The following is a 14,596-nucleotide window of genomic DNA, read 5'->3' on the forward strand; positions in this document are numbered from 1 at the left end:
AAGGGGCACTTGTCAGGAAACAACCACAGTCACAGAACTGAAATGCTGGCCTGTGTCAGATTTGGACATTTGCTGACCTTTTATGGTGGCCACCTCTGTGCCCACCACCAAGATGCATGCCTCTGTACGATCCTCTCAACTGTCACCTATACCCACAGGCGAGGGAGGAGGGGGTCTTGAGAGTGACTTCCTGAGGTCACAGCCCCAAGGCCTGCAGATAACCTGGGCCCACAGCAGGTCTGCTCAACTCCGGCACACCAAGGTCTGATACGCGCACCCCACACTGCACTGGGACCCGAGCCCCTGTCTGCTCAGAGCAGCTGGACACCTGGAGCCTGCAGAGGGCTAAATGGCACCCTAGAAAAGAAGGTGCAGGGCGAGAGAGGGCGGGTTTCACACAACCGTCAGGTGAGGCCTCTACTCAGGTTATCAAATACCATTTTTGGACTAGGCTGAAGGGGAAAATATTTTCATTTACACCTGCAAGATCCTGGATACAGCAGCATCTGCATGCTGAGTCCCTGAGGTGATAAAGAGATAAGAGAGCAAGGACACAGATGTGGCCCTCAGACTTATCTGAGAACCAACTCTTGCTACATGTGGACCACTGTCTACTCGAGGAAGCTGGGTGATGTTTCAGCACTCGGGAACTCACGCTTCCAAAGGGCCTGGGCCTGGGGCGTGAAGGTCAAAGGAGTGTGGGACCCCTCTGCCAGCCACAACACCATCGCTAGCATCTGTTCTTCCCTCTGTCACTGTACCCATGTGCCAGGCCAACCTTCCTCTAGGGAGAAATTCAGGAGCACTCTGCAGCATGGAGGGACTCCCTACAGCAGATGAACCCAAACACACCTCCTAGGATGCCAGCTTCCTAACCAACTCACAGCAAGAAAAAAGTCAGCTGTGCACAGATGAAACCACACTCAAGAAACAAACACTGCTTTCCAGCTTGCAACACCTTCACAAACTCTTGTGATAAATGGAAAGTGCTTTGTTTGCCTGTAAGTTTCTTGTGTTTCAAACTGCTGGATCTTCCCCCACCACGCCCTGGCAAACCCCAGGGGATGTCCTCCCAGCAAGGCTCTGGAGTCCGCCACCCCCACCAGACCTGCTCCAGCTGCTCTGAGCAAAGCTGCTGTGAGGCTCCACCCAGGTCAGCCATGAGGGCTGTGGGGGGCTGGGCGCTCCTCAGTGGCTGCAGTGACCTGGGCCAGTTATCAAGCCTCAAAGAGCTTTAGTTTCTTCATCTGCAGAATGGGATGCCACTGACCTTGAGAGGATGCTGTGAAGCGCAGCGGGCACAGAAAGTGCATCCAGTCAACGGATGATCACCCCGCCTCTCTCCTCCAGGCTCACAGAATGCACACTCAGGGCAGCTCCCATCACCTTTTCTGCTACAATGTAGCTCTGAATCGATTCATTTGGCCACCTGCCCTGCAATTCGAGGTCTCTGGTGACAAGGTCCCCAGCCGAGGGCTTCTCTTACCCCCCCTTTCTGACCCCATCAGGCCGTTAACTGCTGTCCTGCCTGCGATGTGAGCTCAGAGTCCTGTCAGGCATCTGCGCCTGTGCCCACCCTGGATAGCCCCCCAGGGCCCCCCAGAGTGGGCCTCAGGACCCCTTCGGGGCTTCTGCCAGGTTGTTGTAATATGGAGATGACATTTGCCTTTTGTACCAAATCAGAACTGCTGCAGCCAACTGTGCCAAGATTCACATTGTCGTCACACTGTAGGCAATGCCTTGGATGAAGTACAAGCTATTGATTTTATTAAAACTCAGCATTTGAGTACACATGTCTTTTTAATATTCTGTGACAACATAAAGCACTCCTGCTGCATACCAAAGCAGAAGAGCCATGTAGGAAAAAAAAAAACACGTTTGGGCATTTGCAACGTTCGAAGGAAGGATGGACAGACATGCTGTCCATGCATGTCCATGGACAGACATGTCCATTCAGACGCGAGTGTCCAGCATGCACTTTCCCCAAAATGATTAGAGCAAAGCTGGTTCACCGACAGGAAAACAATCGATAATTTATCACCAATGATACTATCTGAGCTCCCAACAAGCAAAATGTAGAATTTTGGAAAACTTGTGAGCCCAGCAGCTTCCCAACAGATCAGATAATTAACTAATCTGATTTTCTGCAATACTGAAAAATAAAATGTATCAGAATTTGAAAGATCTCTGTAACTTAGTCAACTAATATTTTCTAATGTTCAGTGGTATGACTACACACTCAAATATGAGTAAAGGATCATTCAGGGAGAGAAGAAACAGAACACCCTGATGCTTCACCCTTTATGAGCTGTAAACAGTCACTTCCTTCCAGAGGGCACAGCACAGAAAGGGAGGAAGAAAGTAACTTTATGGTGAAGACACCCGACAAACACCCAAGAGATCAACACCACAGTGACGACTCACACTGATGGGACGTGCCCTGGACACGGGTGTGATGAGAAGGGCACCTCCCCTCTGTGGTCCTCTCCAAAACCCAGCCCAACCGTGAGAAAAACACCAGACGAATCTCAACTGAGGGCCACCCTACAGAACACCTGACTCCCAACCGTCAAGGCCATGAAAACCAAGAAAGTCTAAGAAACTGTTTCAGCCCAAAGGAGACGAAAGAGACATGATGACAAAATGTCATGTGGGATCGTGGGACAGAAAAGGTAAAAACCGGAAACAGGAAATCAGAACAGACAACACAGACTGTGGTTAGTAGTAACTCCTGCTGCTGCTGCTAAGTCGCTTCAGTCGTGTCCCACTCTGTGCGACCCCATAGACGGCAGCCCACCAGGCTCCCCCGTCCCTGGGATTCTCCAGGCAAGAACACGGAGTGGGTTGCCATTTCCTTCTCCAATGCATGAAAGTGAAAAGTGAAAGTGAAGTCGCTCAGTCATGTCCGACTCCTAGAGACCCCATGGACTGCAGCCTACCAGGCTCCTCCATCCATGGGATTTTCCAGGCAAGAGTACTACTGAGGACAAATGTTCCCCAGCAGTCTGTTAGCAATGGACGACTGGGAAGGGGTGTGTAGGAATGGTCTTCGCAACTTTTCTGTTAAGTCTAAAGCAATCTTAAAATTTTTTAAAAATTGTTTCTGTTCAAAGTACAAGAGACACTGATAAATTTTAATGTAACCAAGTACAAAAACTTAATCAAGGTTTTAGAGTCCACAGTGCAACTAACTGTTGGAAATGGCCACTTTGTGTCTTGTGTTAAAAGCAGAAACACACAATTATGCAAAGCAACAAGCAAACACTCCTCCTGCCCCAACCTGCGTGTCTGTGTGAGGTTGGGCTTCCTTCACATGCTTCACCCCTAACAACTTAGCACGAGAGACTAAACGGAGAAGCAGATAGGAGAATCCAGCTGTCTGCTTATTAGAGAGAGCTGCAAAATTGGTTTTTTTAAATGAAAAATGTTCTTTATGCTAACATGGAATTGGTTCATTATTGTTCATTATTATTATTTAAAAATAAACAAGTATTTTCAAATTTTTCTAACACAGTAAATGTCAACATATTTTCTACACAACTAAGCTTCTCTGGGGTCCAGAGATGGAAAAGGGGCCAGGTCAACGCTTCCAGCAAAGGGTTTTCTGTCCCCATCGAAGGAAGATGCCAGCCAATCTGAGCAGAGTCCCCCCAAATGGAGTCCTCCTGACATGCCACAACCCATGTGTTTCTTTCTTGTTGCCAAAGCTGTGTTTTGAAAAGCAAGGTGTGCTAAAAATTTAATAGGACTCACCTCACATGTAACACTGTAATTTCTCTGTAAAACCAATTTGGTACCAGGATGCTTGTCTTATAAGAACAGGTAACCTTGTTCTTGAGGCCTTGAAAAGCAGCAACTGTACCGGCCCCACAGTTCGCCAGTTCACAGAGAACCTGCCACTGCCCGGGGTGGCTGGGACGCCCCGCATCTGCGGAGGGGCAGGCGAAGCGCTGGCGTCCTGTGGAGGCAGGTCGGGGACCCCAGTTCCCACGCCGGGAAACTGCCCTGCATCTCACGCCGCACTCCCTGCTTACACTGCCCTCCAGGCAAAGGCATCTCCCTCCTCCAGCACCTCTGCTCTCACAGCCGGCATCCGGCATGCTTCTGGGCTTCACCCACATCCAGAGCATCAACTCTCCCTGCTCCAGAGGGTGGTTCACGGCCTGCACTTCTACCCCAACAACCCGACCCTACTCCCACCACCATGGGCCTTCTCTGGCCCTGACTCCAGGCAAACCCAGTGGGCTCCAGGGACCTGGACACCTGAGCACCCCTATTTCTGGGCCATGAGCTCCCAGAGCCTGCCACCCAGACTGCTCTTGCCCATACTGCCCACAGATGGATACCCAAGTCCTCCTGAAGGAAGGGCACACGGCGTGCCTGGACTGGCTGGTCTCCTTAGAGCACTACTGTGCTGAAGCTGCTTTTGAAAACGGTCAAGGGCCTGCCTCAAGAAACTCTGTATGTCACCAGGTCTCAGACCTCTAAGACCTGAAGCTTTTCCGTGTGATTACATCACAACTATTTTCAAGATTTAAGCTCTAAAAATAAGCTCTCTGACAGCTTGGGACCTAAGGGATAGGACACGTAGCAACGTCTGGTATGTCTCCCATTTCTCCACCCATCAGACACTCCCAACCTCCTCTGCACTCCCCTCCCTCAGGTGGGCCCAGAGAGTTACAGAGAACTCAGTTCCCCCTCCCTCACTCTTGGACACCCATGAGTCCCAAGGCTCCTTCCCACCAGCACTGGGACAAACCTGACTGAATGATGCTGGACCTTCTGCGGTTTGAGTATGACCAACCTCACTTCAGAGCAGAGGGTGGACTCTGAGGGTGGAGAGGCCTGTCCTGGGCTACCCCGGAGTGTGAGTGAAATTGAGCTGTCAGACCCACATTCCTTTTTTTTTTTTAAACCACCTGCCATTCCCACTCCCTTTCAGGCTCACAAATTACAATTCAAATGCTCATCTTAAGGGAAAAAAACCCCCAGAAATCTCTTGCCATCAGGCCAGCTCTGCCTTCCCTCAGGGCACACTGCTGGGGAAATGTCCCTCTCCTGGTGTGTCACCCCCGCTGGCCCGGGGTCACACACAGAGCTCCCTTCAGCCCACTTCTTCACTGGGTTAGGTGGCTGGAGGGTCAAGATGGGATCCCTCGGGCTGGCACATTCGCCATCCCCACCCCCACGGCTGGTTAAGGTTCTGGTACACCTGTTTTCATCAGGTCGGAGATACCAGCTGCAAGATAAAAAGCAACGCATACAAAAGCAGAGCCTCCACAGCGGAGGGCTGGTTGGAGACCCTCCCTCATGAACCCCCGTAGGTAGAATGCGTCAACGACCCACTGCTGTGAGGACACAGCTCCAGCAGGAACACACACCATGCGCGGACATCAGAAGCTGTGGCTGCAGAATCAGACTGAGTCATTTCAAAGTAAGGAAGTGATCTGCTTAATCGGCCAATCTGCTTAACTCACATGTGTGTGAGGCCAAAAGTTCCTTGTGCGTGCAAAGTCGCATCAGTCACGTCTGACTGTTTGTAACCCTATGGACTGCAGCCCACCAGGCTTCTATGGCCATGGGTTTCTCCAGGCAAGAATACTGGAGTGGGTTGCCATGCCCTCCTCCAGGGGAATCTTCCTGATTCAGAGATCAAGCCGGCATTTCCTGCATCAGCAAGCAGGTTCTTTTAACACAAGCACCACCTGGTAATTCCCAGCTGCTTACCTAGATGATGTACACAGGGGCCTCTGGTTCCTGGTGGGGCAGTCACACAGTAATATCCCCAGAAGGCTGGCACTATCCAGTGAGAAGCCATCCCCTCCACAGCCAGAGGAGGGCGCCGTGAAGGCGACAGGGAAGTGGCAAAATTGTGGGGCTCCTTAGCTGACCAGGCTGGCTCACAATATGCCCCTAGGTCACTCTGAGAGTTAGAAAACAAGGCACCTCAGGTCCGTCATGCTGCCATCCAAAAATAATGATTTTTAGAAGTACAGGTGAACTCCCTCAAATTTCAATTACAAACCTGTGATAAGATGTGGTCGGACAGAGAAGAACTGGGATGAGCAGCCCCGAGGGAAGGAGAGAAGCAGAGGACGAGGAGGAGATGGAGAGAAGTCACAGAGGTTTGGGGAGGTGGCAGCTGAGGCCAGGAGTACAGAATGAGGAACTGATTTCGGAAGGCACATACCCCTCGGTTCCACGTGCTGAAATGCAAGCAAGCTATGGACTTTAGTTGAAGCTGACAGAGCTGCTGCACAGCCTGCCTGGCCTCTCCTGGAAGGCAGACAGAGAATTAGCAAATGAAAGGCCAGCCCACAACAGGTGGCTGGGGAGGGGCTGGGCTCCACGGAGTATCAGAGCCCCCACCTAAGGGACGTGAGGGCCACAAAGAACAGGTCCGGGCTGCAGGACTCCCAGAGCTCTCACACACGGTGCGGGAGAGACGGGGGTCAACCGCTGGTGACTGTGGAGAGCCGAGGTGAGGGCCACCACACCTACTTGGGCTGTGAGAACCAGAGCCCTTTCCAGAGCCCTCACAGGCCCACAGCCGTGTCACATTCCCCCAAATCACTCAAGGACGTGCATTCCAGCAGACAGCTGGCCGGAGGGTCAGGCACAGCTGCAGTGGGGCACAGTGGGGAGGACGGGGCAGGAGGGGGCTCGGGGCTGCACACGGCCATGGAGGACCCCCACCACCCCGCACAGAAGCTGGCGTGGCAACTGCGCTGGCCTCAACCCTGTCACGGAAGGGAGAGAGCTGGCGGTCACACACGCAGACCAGGACGTGGGCTCAGACCTCTCTGGAGACCTCATGGCTAAAACTGTGAAGACGTGACACTCAGTGAGGATCAAGTAGCCAAATCTCCACACAAAAGTAAAACCACTCAGACATTTTAGAGGAAAGGTATAGAAGCAACTTCTTTTAAAACAACTAAGTACTGACCTACCCTGTGACCCCAGCAATCTGATCCCTATTTAACAAGATGATCCACGTTCACGTGAAGATTTCCACAGGAATGCTCCCAGCAGCCCCAACCTGGAGACTGCCTGTTATCTGTGGACAGGTGAGTGGGCGACTACGCATATCCACACAGGAGTTGCTCAGTGAGATGCTGATACACATCACAGGGATGAATCCCAATCACACGGAGTCAGAGACGGTAGATCCCTCCAAGCCCCACACTCTCTATTTCTAGGAGGCTTGAAAAGAAGCAAGACTGATGTTAAGTGGGAGAATACACCCGGTCAGGAAGGGCAGTGTATGTGCGGAAGGCTCCAGTGAACCATCTGGGGTGCGAAGGGTCTGTACCCTGGTAAGCCTTCGGACTACACAGGTGGATACACATGTGAAAACCGCGGCAGGAGAGGCATCCGCAGCCGGTACCAGCAGCACTCCTGGCCGAGCAATGCCAACCCCAGTGTCTACTGCGTGCACCCTCTCCTAAAGACTGCTGGTAAAGCAGGTGCGAACAAACAAGGGCGCCACAACCCGTGAACAGTCAGGGACACACACACACCTGGTCCCGTGGACTCCGTTCCTGCTCACAACAGAACGAGGCCATCCACACAAGCCCACGCTACAGACGACAGGCACAAGCACTATCATGCTACCCTCAGATTCATTTTCACTTTGGAAGAGGACTCGAGCATGAACCTGGGTGTGGATGGCGTGCTCCCACAAACCACTCACCACTATGGGTGGCTAAGTCCTGTCTTACCGGCAAATGATCTGAGAACCCTGGCTTCTATACAGAGTGTCGCCCACCACTATCAGAGTCCCAAAGAAGGACGGGGCAGTGATTCTGTCATCAAGGATACCTGCTTCAAAGGTGGCCTGCTTTGCGGGCACCTTGGTGGGGATAAGAACACACATCCGAGTGCCTCGCATCCACGCCACAGGGCACACCACTGGTCCAAGTAAAGCTCTGTCCCAGAGCAAGAGAGACACACGATGCAAAATGGGGAAGGAAGAACAGGTGAAGCAGCTGCCTGAAGACCACGTACCCAGTGGAAGCCAGCAAAGGCAGCCAGCCACCATGCCACCCACCCCACATATCCACTCAAGGCCCACAGGGCTGGTTGGAGAGAAGCAGAAATGGGGCTCCAAGTCTGCCCCTGCTATGCAAGAGACCTAGGAACCCTAGCTTTGTTTCCCCCCAAGGTAAAATAAGGAAATAGAGATGGTCTGCTCAGGTGCCCAGTGACTTTCAGCCCTTGTGAGCCACACCCCTAAAATCAAGGCTCCCAACACCTTTGCAGGTTCTCTGACCACACTATGCTGCTAAGTCGCTTCAGTCGTGTCCGACTCTGTGCGATCCCATAGACGGCAGCCCACCAGGCCCTGCCGTCCCTGGGATTCTCCAGGCAAGAACACTGGAGTGGGTTGCCATTTCATCCTCCAATGCATGACCACACTATGGTACCCTAGAAAACCCTGTCCCATCACTTCTGCTCCCAAGGACCAGCACAGGACCTGCCAGAGAATCGAGGGCAAGCTGGCAACTCAGAAAAAGGCACACACAGATGTTTTCAGTGAAACATGGGGGTGTAAGCATGCAGCTCCCACCTCACACACCCAGCGGAGCCGAGGGACCCCGTCCTAGCCTTTCAGGTGGAGAAGGCCTGGCAAAGAGGCTCATTATTTTACTGAGTTAAATGTACCTCCACCCAAGAGAGGAAAAACAAAGCTATTCTCACCTGTGTGGGCCTAGATTACTTCTGAAGATCAATTTGTGACAGTCTCCTCTATAGGAAAGTGTAGGAATGGAGTCTATTTATCTTAGAAAGGAAAAAAGAGAGAGAACCCCCAAACAGCTTCCTCTGTCTGTCCCAGCTCCAGCCGCATCCAACAGTCTGGACTTGGGGTTGGGGGAGGGCAGCACAGGCTATGACCTTTGGGCTGGTCTCACAAGACCAACAGGCTCGACTTCCACCTCTGTGGGATTCTGTTTTTCCGTGAGCACATTTATGGAGGCCATAAAGGAAACTGAACTATTTTAACTCCATTTTTAAAATTTAAACACCCATCAGTTCAGTTCAGCTGCGCAGTCATGTCCGACTCTTTGCGACCCCATGAATCGCAGCACGCCAGGCCTCCCTGTCCATCACCAACTCCCAGAGTTCACCCAGACTCACGTCCAGCGAGTCAGTGATGCCATCCAGCCATCTCATCCTCTGTCATCCCCTTCTCCTCCTGCCCCCAATCCCTCCCAGCTTCAGAGTCTTTTCCAATGAGTCAACTCTTCCATACTGAGACATAATTTACATACCGCAAAATTCATTCACTATAAAAGTATAATTCAATGATTTTTAAGTAAATTTAGAGTTGTGCGACCATCCCTACAATCAAAGCTTAGAACACGTCCCTCACCCCAAAATGATGCTGTTATGATGCCCATGCACTTGTCTTTGTACAGATGTACTTTCTCAGGTACGTGCCTTGGATAGATTGTTGGGTCATGTGCTAACTTGGTCACATTTAACTTTTTAAGAAACTCCCAAACTGCTCATGTCATTTTACATTCCCACCTGCCACGTATAAGGGTTTCAACCTCTCCATATCCCCACCAACACCTGTTATTGTCTTTTTTAATACAGCCACCCTTGAGACTTGTTTCATGGCCTAGCCTACGATCCACCCTGTGCCATGTGCATATGAGATGTTATTTCCCAGTATTCTATAGACACCCTTTTGCCAAACAGAAGCAGTGCTCTTCAAGTCTTCTAGAATCTTGCCAATTTTCAGCTTAGTTGCTCTACCAATTACTTAATGAGAAGTATGAAGTCTCTGACTACAATTTATGAATTACTATTTCTATTAGCAAGACTGTCAGTTTATGTTTCAGCTACTCTGGGGCTCTGTCGTTCAGTACCTGTACATTTGTCACTGTTACAACTTCCTGCTGTGCCTTTAAAAAAAAAATGACCCTCTTTGCGACTTCCTTGGCGGGTCTCTGGTTGAGAGGGGTGTGGGTTCGATTTCTGGTCAGGGAAACTTGTGGCCAAAAACCAAAACATAAAACAGAAGCAATGTCGTAACAAATCCAACAAAAACTTAAAAATGTTCCACATTAAAAAAAAAAAAAAATCCCTCTTTGGCTTTAGGAATATTTTTTGTCTTAAACTTGATTGTGTGTGCATGTATGCACACACGCTCAGGCACATCCCAACTCTTTTTGGCCCCATGGATTGTAGCCCTTTAGTCTCCTCTGTCCACGGAATTTTCCAGGCAAGAATACTGGGTTGCCATTTCCTCCTCCAGGGGATTTTCCTGACCCAAGTATCAAACTGGCATCTCTTAACAAATCTCCTGCACTGGCAGCTGGATTCTTTACCACTGTGCCACCTGGGAAGCCAAAGTTAATTTTATCTGAAATTAATACAGTCATTCTAGTTTTCTTCTGGTTATTTATGGTGTTTCTTCCTTATCCTTTTATGTAAGGATCTAAGGGGTGTCTCTTATAGACAATATATAATTAAGCTTTATCTTGCCTTTTTATCTGGTCTGACAATCTCTGCCTTTTGATAGAAGTATTTAAACCATTCACATTTACTATATTTTTGATCTGGGTGGATTTACACATTTATCATTTTGCTATTTGTTTTCTACATGTCTTCCTTCTTTTTTGTTCTTCTGTTCCTCACTGACTGCTTTCTTTTGTGTCAAATATTTAATGTACCACTAAATTCTTCTGTTGATTTTTTAAACAATATTTTAAAGTGATTTTCTTAATAGTTGCTCTGTGTGCTGTGCTTAGTCGCTCAGTCATGTCTGACTCTTGCGACCCCATAGATTGTAGGCTGCCAGGCTTTTCTGTTCATGGGATTCTCCAGGCAAGAATACTGGAGTGGGCTGCCATTTCCTTCTCCAGGGGATCTTTGCTCTAGGGATTACAATCAGCATTTTACTAAGATCACAATCTGCTTCAGATTAACACTAACCTGATCCTGGTAAAATGGAAAAACTATTCCCATACAGCTCCATTTCATTCCTTCTGTACTACTGTTGTCCCATATATTACATATCTATATATGTTATAAATACAACAGATTGTTATGTACTTTTGATCAACTGCCAAAGAACTATGGTCATTTTTGTCAATTCTACCCAGTGTTATAGTTAATGCTTTAGATGATGTTATGTCTTTTAACTAAGAAGAAATGAGGGAAATGTTTTACAGTAGCCCACATTTACCTTTTCCAGAGTTCTTTATTTCTTCCTGTGAACGTAAGTTACCACCATGTCATTTCCTCTCAGCTTGAAGAACCAGCAGATCTGCCAGCAACAAATCCTCTCAGTCTCTGTTTATCTGAAAATGTCTTTCTGCTTTCACTTCTGAGGGACAGTTTTGATGCGCTGAGAATTCTGGGCGGATAGTTTTCTTCTTTTAGTGCTTTGAATGCATTCAGTTCCGTTTTGGTTTCCATTTGAATGTCTCAGGTGAGAAGTCAGTTGTTAATTATATTAATGCTTCCCTTTTATGTCATGAGTTGCTCTTCTCTTGCTACTTTTGATTTTTCTCTTTCTCTGTGGCTTGTGACAGTTGGACTATGATGTGCCAGGCACAGATCTCTCTGCATATATGCTACCTGAGATTTGTTGAGCTTCCTGGATAAGCTTCTCCTCAAATACATTTCTAGGGATTCTTCCTTCAAGCAGGTTTTCTCTCTTGCCCCAAATATGCCTGCAAACGTGGGCTAACAGGGCTACTGTCCCTCCCCACGTGTTCATCTTCAAAACTGTCACTTCAGCCACCAAGGCTGTTGCCCGCCCCTCTAAACTGAGTGAGTCCCTTCTCACCATTACAGCCTGCACTGGCTAGGCAGAACCTCCCTACGAACAGAGCTGGGCAGAGGCCATGAGAGCAGCATCAGGTTAAGTGACACAGATTTTCACCATTTTAACCCCAAATTTCAGCAGTTTCTTAAGCATAAACCCTTCTCAGATTGTCGCATACTTCTGGTCCATTTCCAGGATGCTGAAATAGTTGATTCAGGGAAGGGGGTAGGGCTGGGCCGTCAATTCTGTCCTGCTTTATAGCTGTTTTTTTGGGGGGGAAAGGATTTGACAATCTCTCTTTACTCAATCACTGCTGGAAGCTGCCTTCCAGTCTTGACTCATTTTGAAAATAAAACATACACACTGGAAGACTATGTCAGAAAAAAATGCCAGAGATGAAAAGAGGAACCGAAGAGACAGAGGAAACTCATCCTGCTGCCTCTTCACCAATCTCCACATGCTCGAAATCCCCCAGAGCAGTTTGGTTTTTTTTTAAGTTGTATCTTGATTTAAATTCACCAGCCACTTCCTTAAAGAAAAAGGAAATTCTCTCTGCTAGAAGCCACCAGAAACTCCCTCTAGTCTTCATTATGCCTAAACTGGATCATAAGAATAGGACAGAATGAAAGAAAGAAGCAGGTTTTAAAAAGAGCCAGATCAAGGGGAAATGGGTGTACTGGATGAACTGGGAGACTGGGGTTGACACATATACACTATTGGTATGCTATATAAAATAGACAACTGGTCAGAATATACGATATAACACAGGGAACTCTACTTAATGCACTGTGGTGTCCTAAATAGGACGGAAGCCCAAAAGGGAAGGGACGTATGTGAATGTATGGCTGGCTCATCTCACTAAGCAGTAGAGGCTAACTGAACACTGTAAAACAATTATACTGCAATAAGAATTCATTAATAAAATGAGAAGAGCCAAACAGAAATTCTAGAAAAATACTACACGGCACTGAAAAAAAGATTATTCCAACATTCAATAACACAAGTAAATCGGGGACTTCCGTGGTGGTCCCCGGGTTAAGAATCTGCCTTCCAGTGCAGAGGACACGGGTTCAGTCCCTGCGGGGAACTAAGATCCCACAGGCCGCAGGGTAACTAAGCCCACACACCACAATTAAAGAGCCACATGCGCAACTAAGACTCAAAAATAAGTAAAACATTAAAGGCAGCAACATAAGTAAACTTCACAAACACTATGCTGAATGAAAGTAAGCAAAGGCTAGAGACTACATAACTCCAATTATTTAAAGTGGAAAAACTAACCTCTGCTGTTCGAAGTCAAGACAGTGGTTACTCAGAGGGTAGTGACATCAAGAGGGTATGAGGGGGTAAATAACATTACATTTCTTGATTCGAGCTACAAGAAAGAGATCGGTTTGTGATATACCAAGTGGCACATGTCTACTTTTTATCACATATGCTACACCTCCATCAAATGAAATTCTCTGTATGGAGGTTCCCAAGGGATGAGCCAGATGCTCTCAAGGAGGATCCAAAGACTGCCAGCTTCTAACACAGAAACCATGGCCACCCACCCCAAAAATGATTAGTTCTAGAATGGTTCTGGGCTAGACTTGATCCTATTATTCTGTCAAAATTCTCCAACAAACCAGACAGAACATTCTGTGTGGGCACTCAAGGAGACACTAAGCTCTCTATGCGACATCTTATTTTAAGTTTAAAACTGAAGAGTACTTGTCACCAACACTTCTCATGCCACGCACCATGGTCAATTTCTGCGTACACATCCGTTACCTAGAGATGCAAAGCAGACATTATCACCCATTTTACAAATGAAGAACCACAGACTAAGGTCATCCACCCAAGGTCAGCTAGGGAGTGTGAGCTGACCCCCACTCTGCCAACACCAGACTCTCCACACCTCACACTGCCTCACGTCTGGAGACGCCAGGATGTGTCTCGTCCCGCAGGAAGACCCCTGCTCTGTGTGCCTGGGCTAGTCTGCCGCTTGCTCTCCACATTCTTCTATGCTCCTTCACATAACCTCACAATGCCCTCACAATTCCCTGGCCTGCCCTACAGGGGAGCATGGTGATTACAGGGAAAAAATGCAGACCAGACAACTAGAAACAGAGCTTCCCTAGCAGCTCAGTGGTAAAGAATCCGCCTACAATGCAGGAGACTGTCTGCAATGTGAGAGATGCAGGTTTGATCCCTGAGTCAGGAAGATCCCCTGGAGAAGGCAATGGCAATCACTTCACTATTCTTGCCTGGGAAATGCCTTGGACAGAGGAGCCTGGTGGGTTAGGTCCATGGGGTTCCAATAGTCCAGTCACAACTTAACGACTAAACCACTGCCGCCTAGGAACATAAGAGGGACCCAGCAAACCTCCACAAATGCAGGCTATTCCCCCTCTTCACCCACATGTGACACTGTTGAAGGGAAAGCAGACCCAAACTCACAATTTAATTTCCAGAATTTTAAGAGAGGCCTCTGGTTTCAAAACAGGGAGGGCAGAAGGCAGAGTCAGATAGAAAAGGCCTTTCTGGGTAGCAAGAACACAAAGCATACCATCCCAACTAACGGGCTTCCCCAGCAGGAGGGGGTTAAGTTCTCCATTTATCTCAAGGAGGTAAAATTTTTAAAGCTGAGAAATACCGAGTCAGACCATCTCTGAAGTCCTTAGAACACCAACCGTCTGGACCCCCAGTGAGTTTAACACAAAGCCTGCAGGCTGGGGTCCCTCTGTGGGATCAGTCAGCACAAGAAAGAGAAGAGCACCCAGGCTCTCCAGAGCTGCACCTCCCACCTACTGCCCCCTCCCCCACCCCAGG

The 14,596-nt window shown here is 48.6% G+C and overlaps 1 protein-coding gene across 35 annotated transcripts in view; it reads right to left on the bottom strand.

The window, feature by feature from the left end:
• The window catches only part of GATAD2A (GATA zinc finger domain containing 2A), a 96,505-nt gene that overhangs the window by 19,106 nt on the left and 62,803 nt on the right, over positions 1-14,596 (bottom strand). The gene's annotated exons all lie outside the window — the stretch shown is intronic.

The sequence above is a fragment of the Bubalus kerabau genome, chromosome 1 (genome assembly GCF_029407905.1).
Source record: "Bubalus kerabau isolate K-KA32 ecotype Philippines breed swamp buffalo chromosome 1, PCC_UOA_SB_1v2, whole genome shotgun sequence".
Classification (NCBI taxonomy): Eukaryota; Metazoa; Chordata; class Mammalia; order Artiodactyla; family Bovidae; genus Bubalus; species Bubalus kerabau.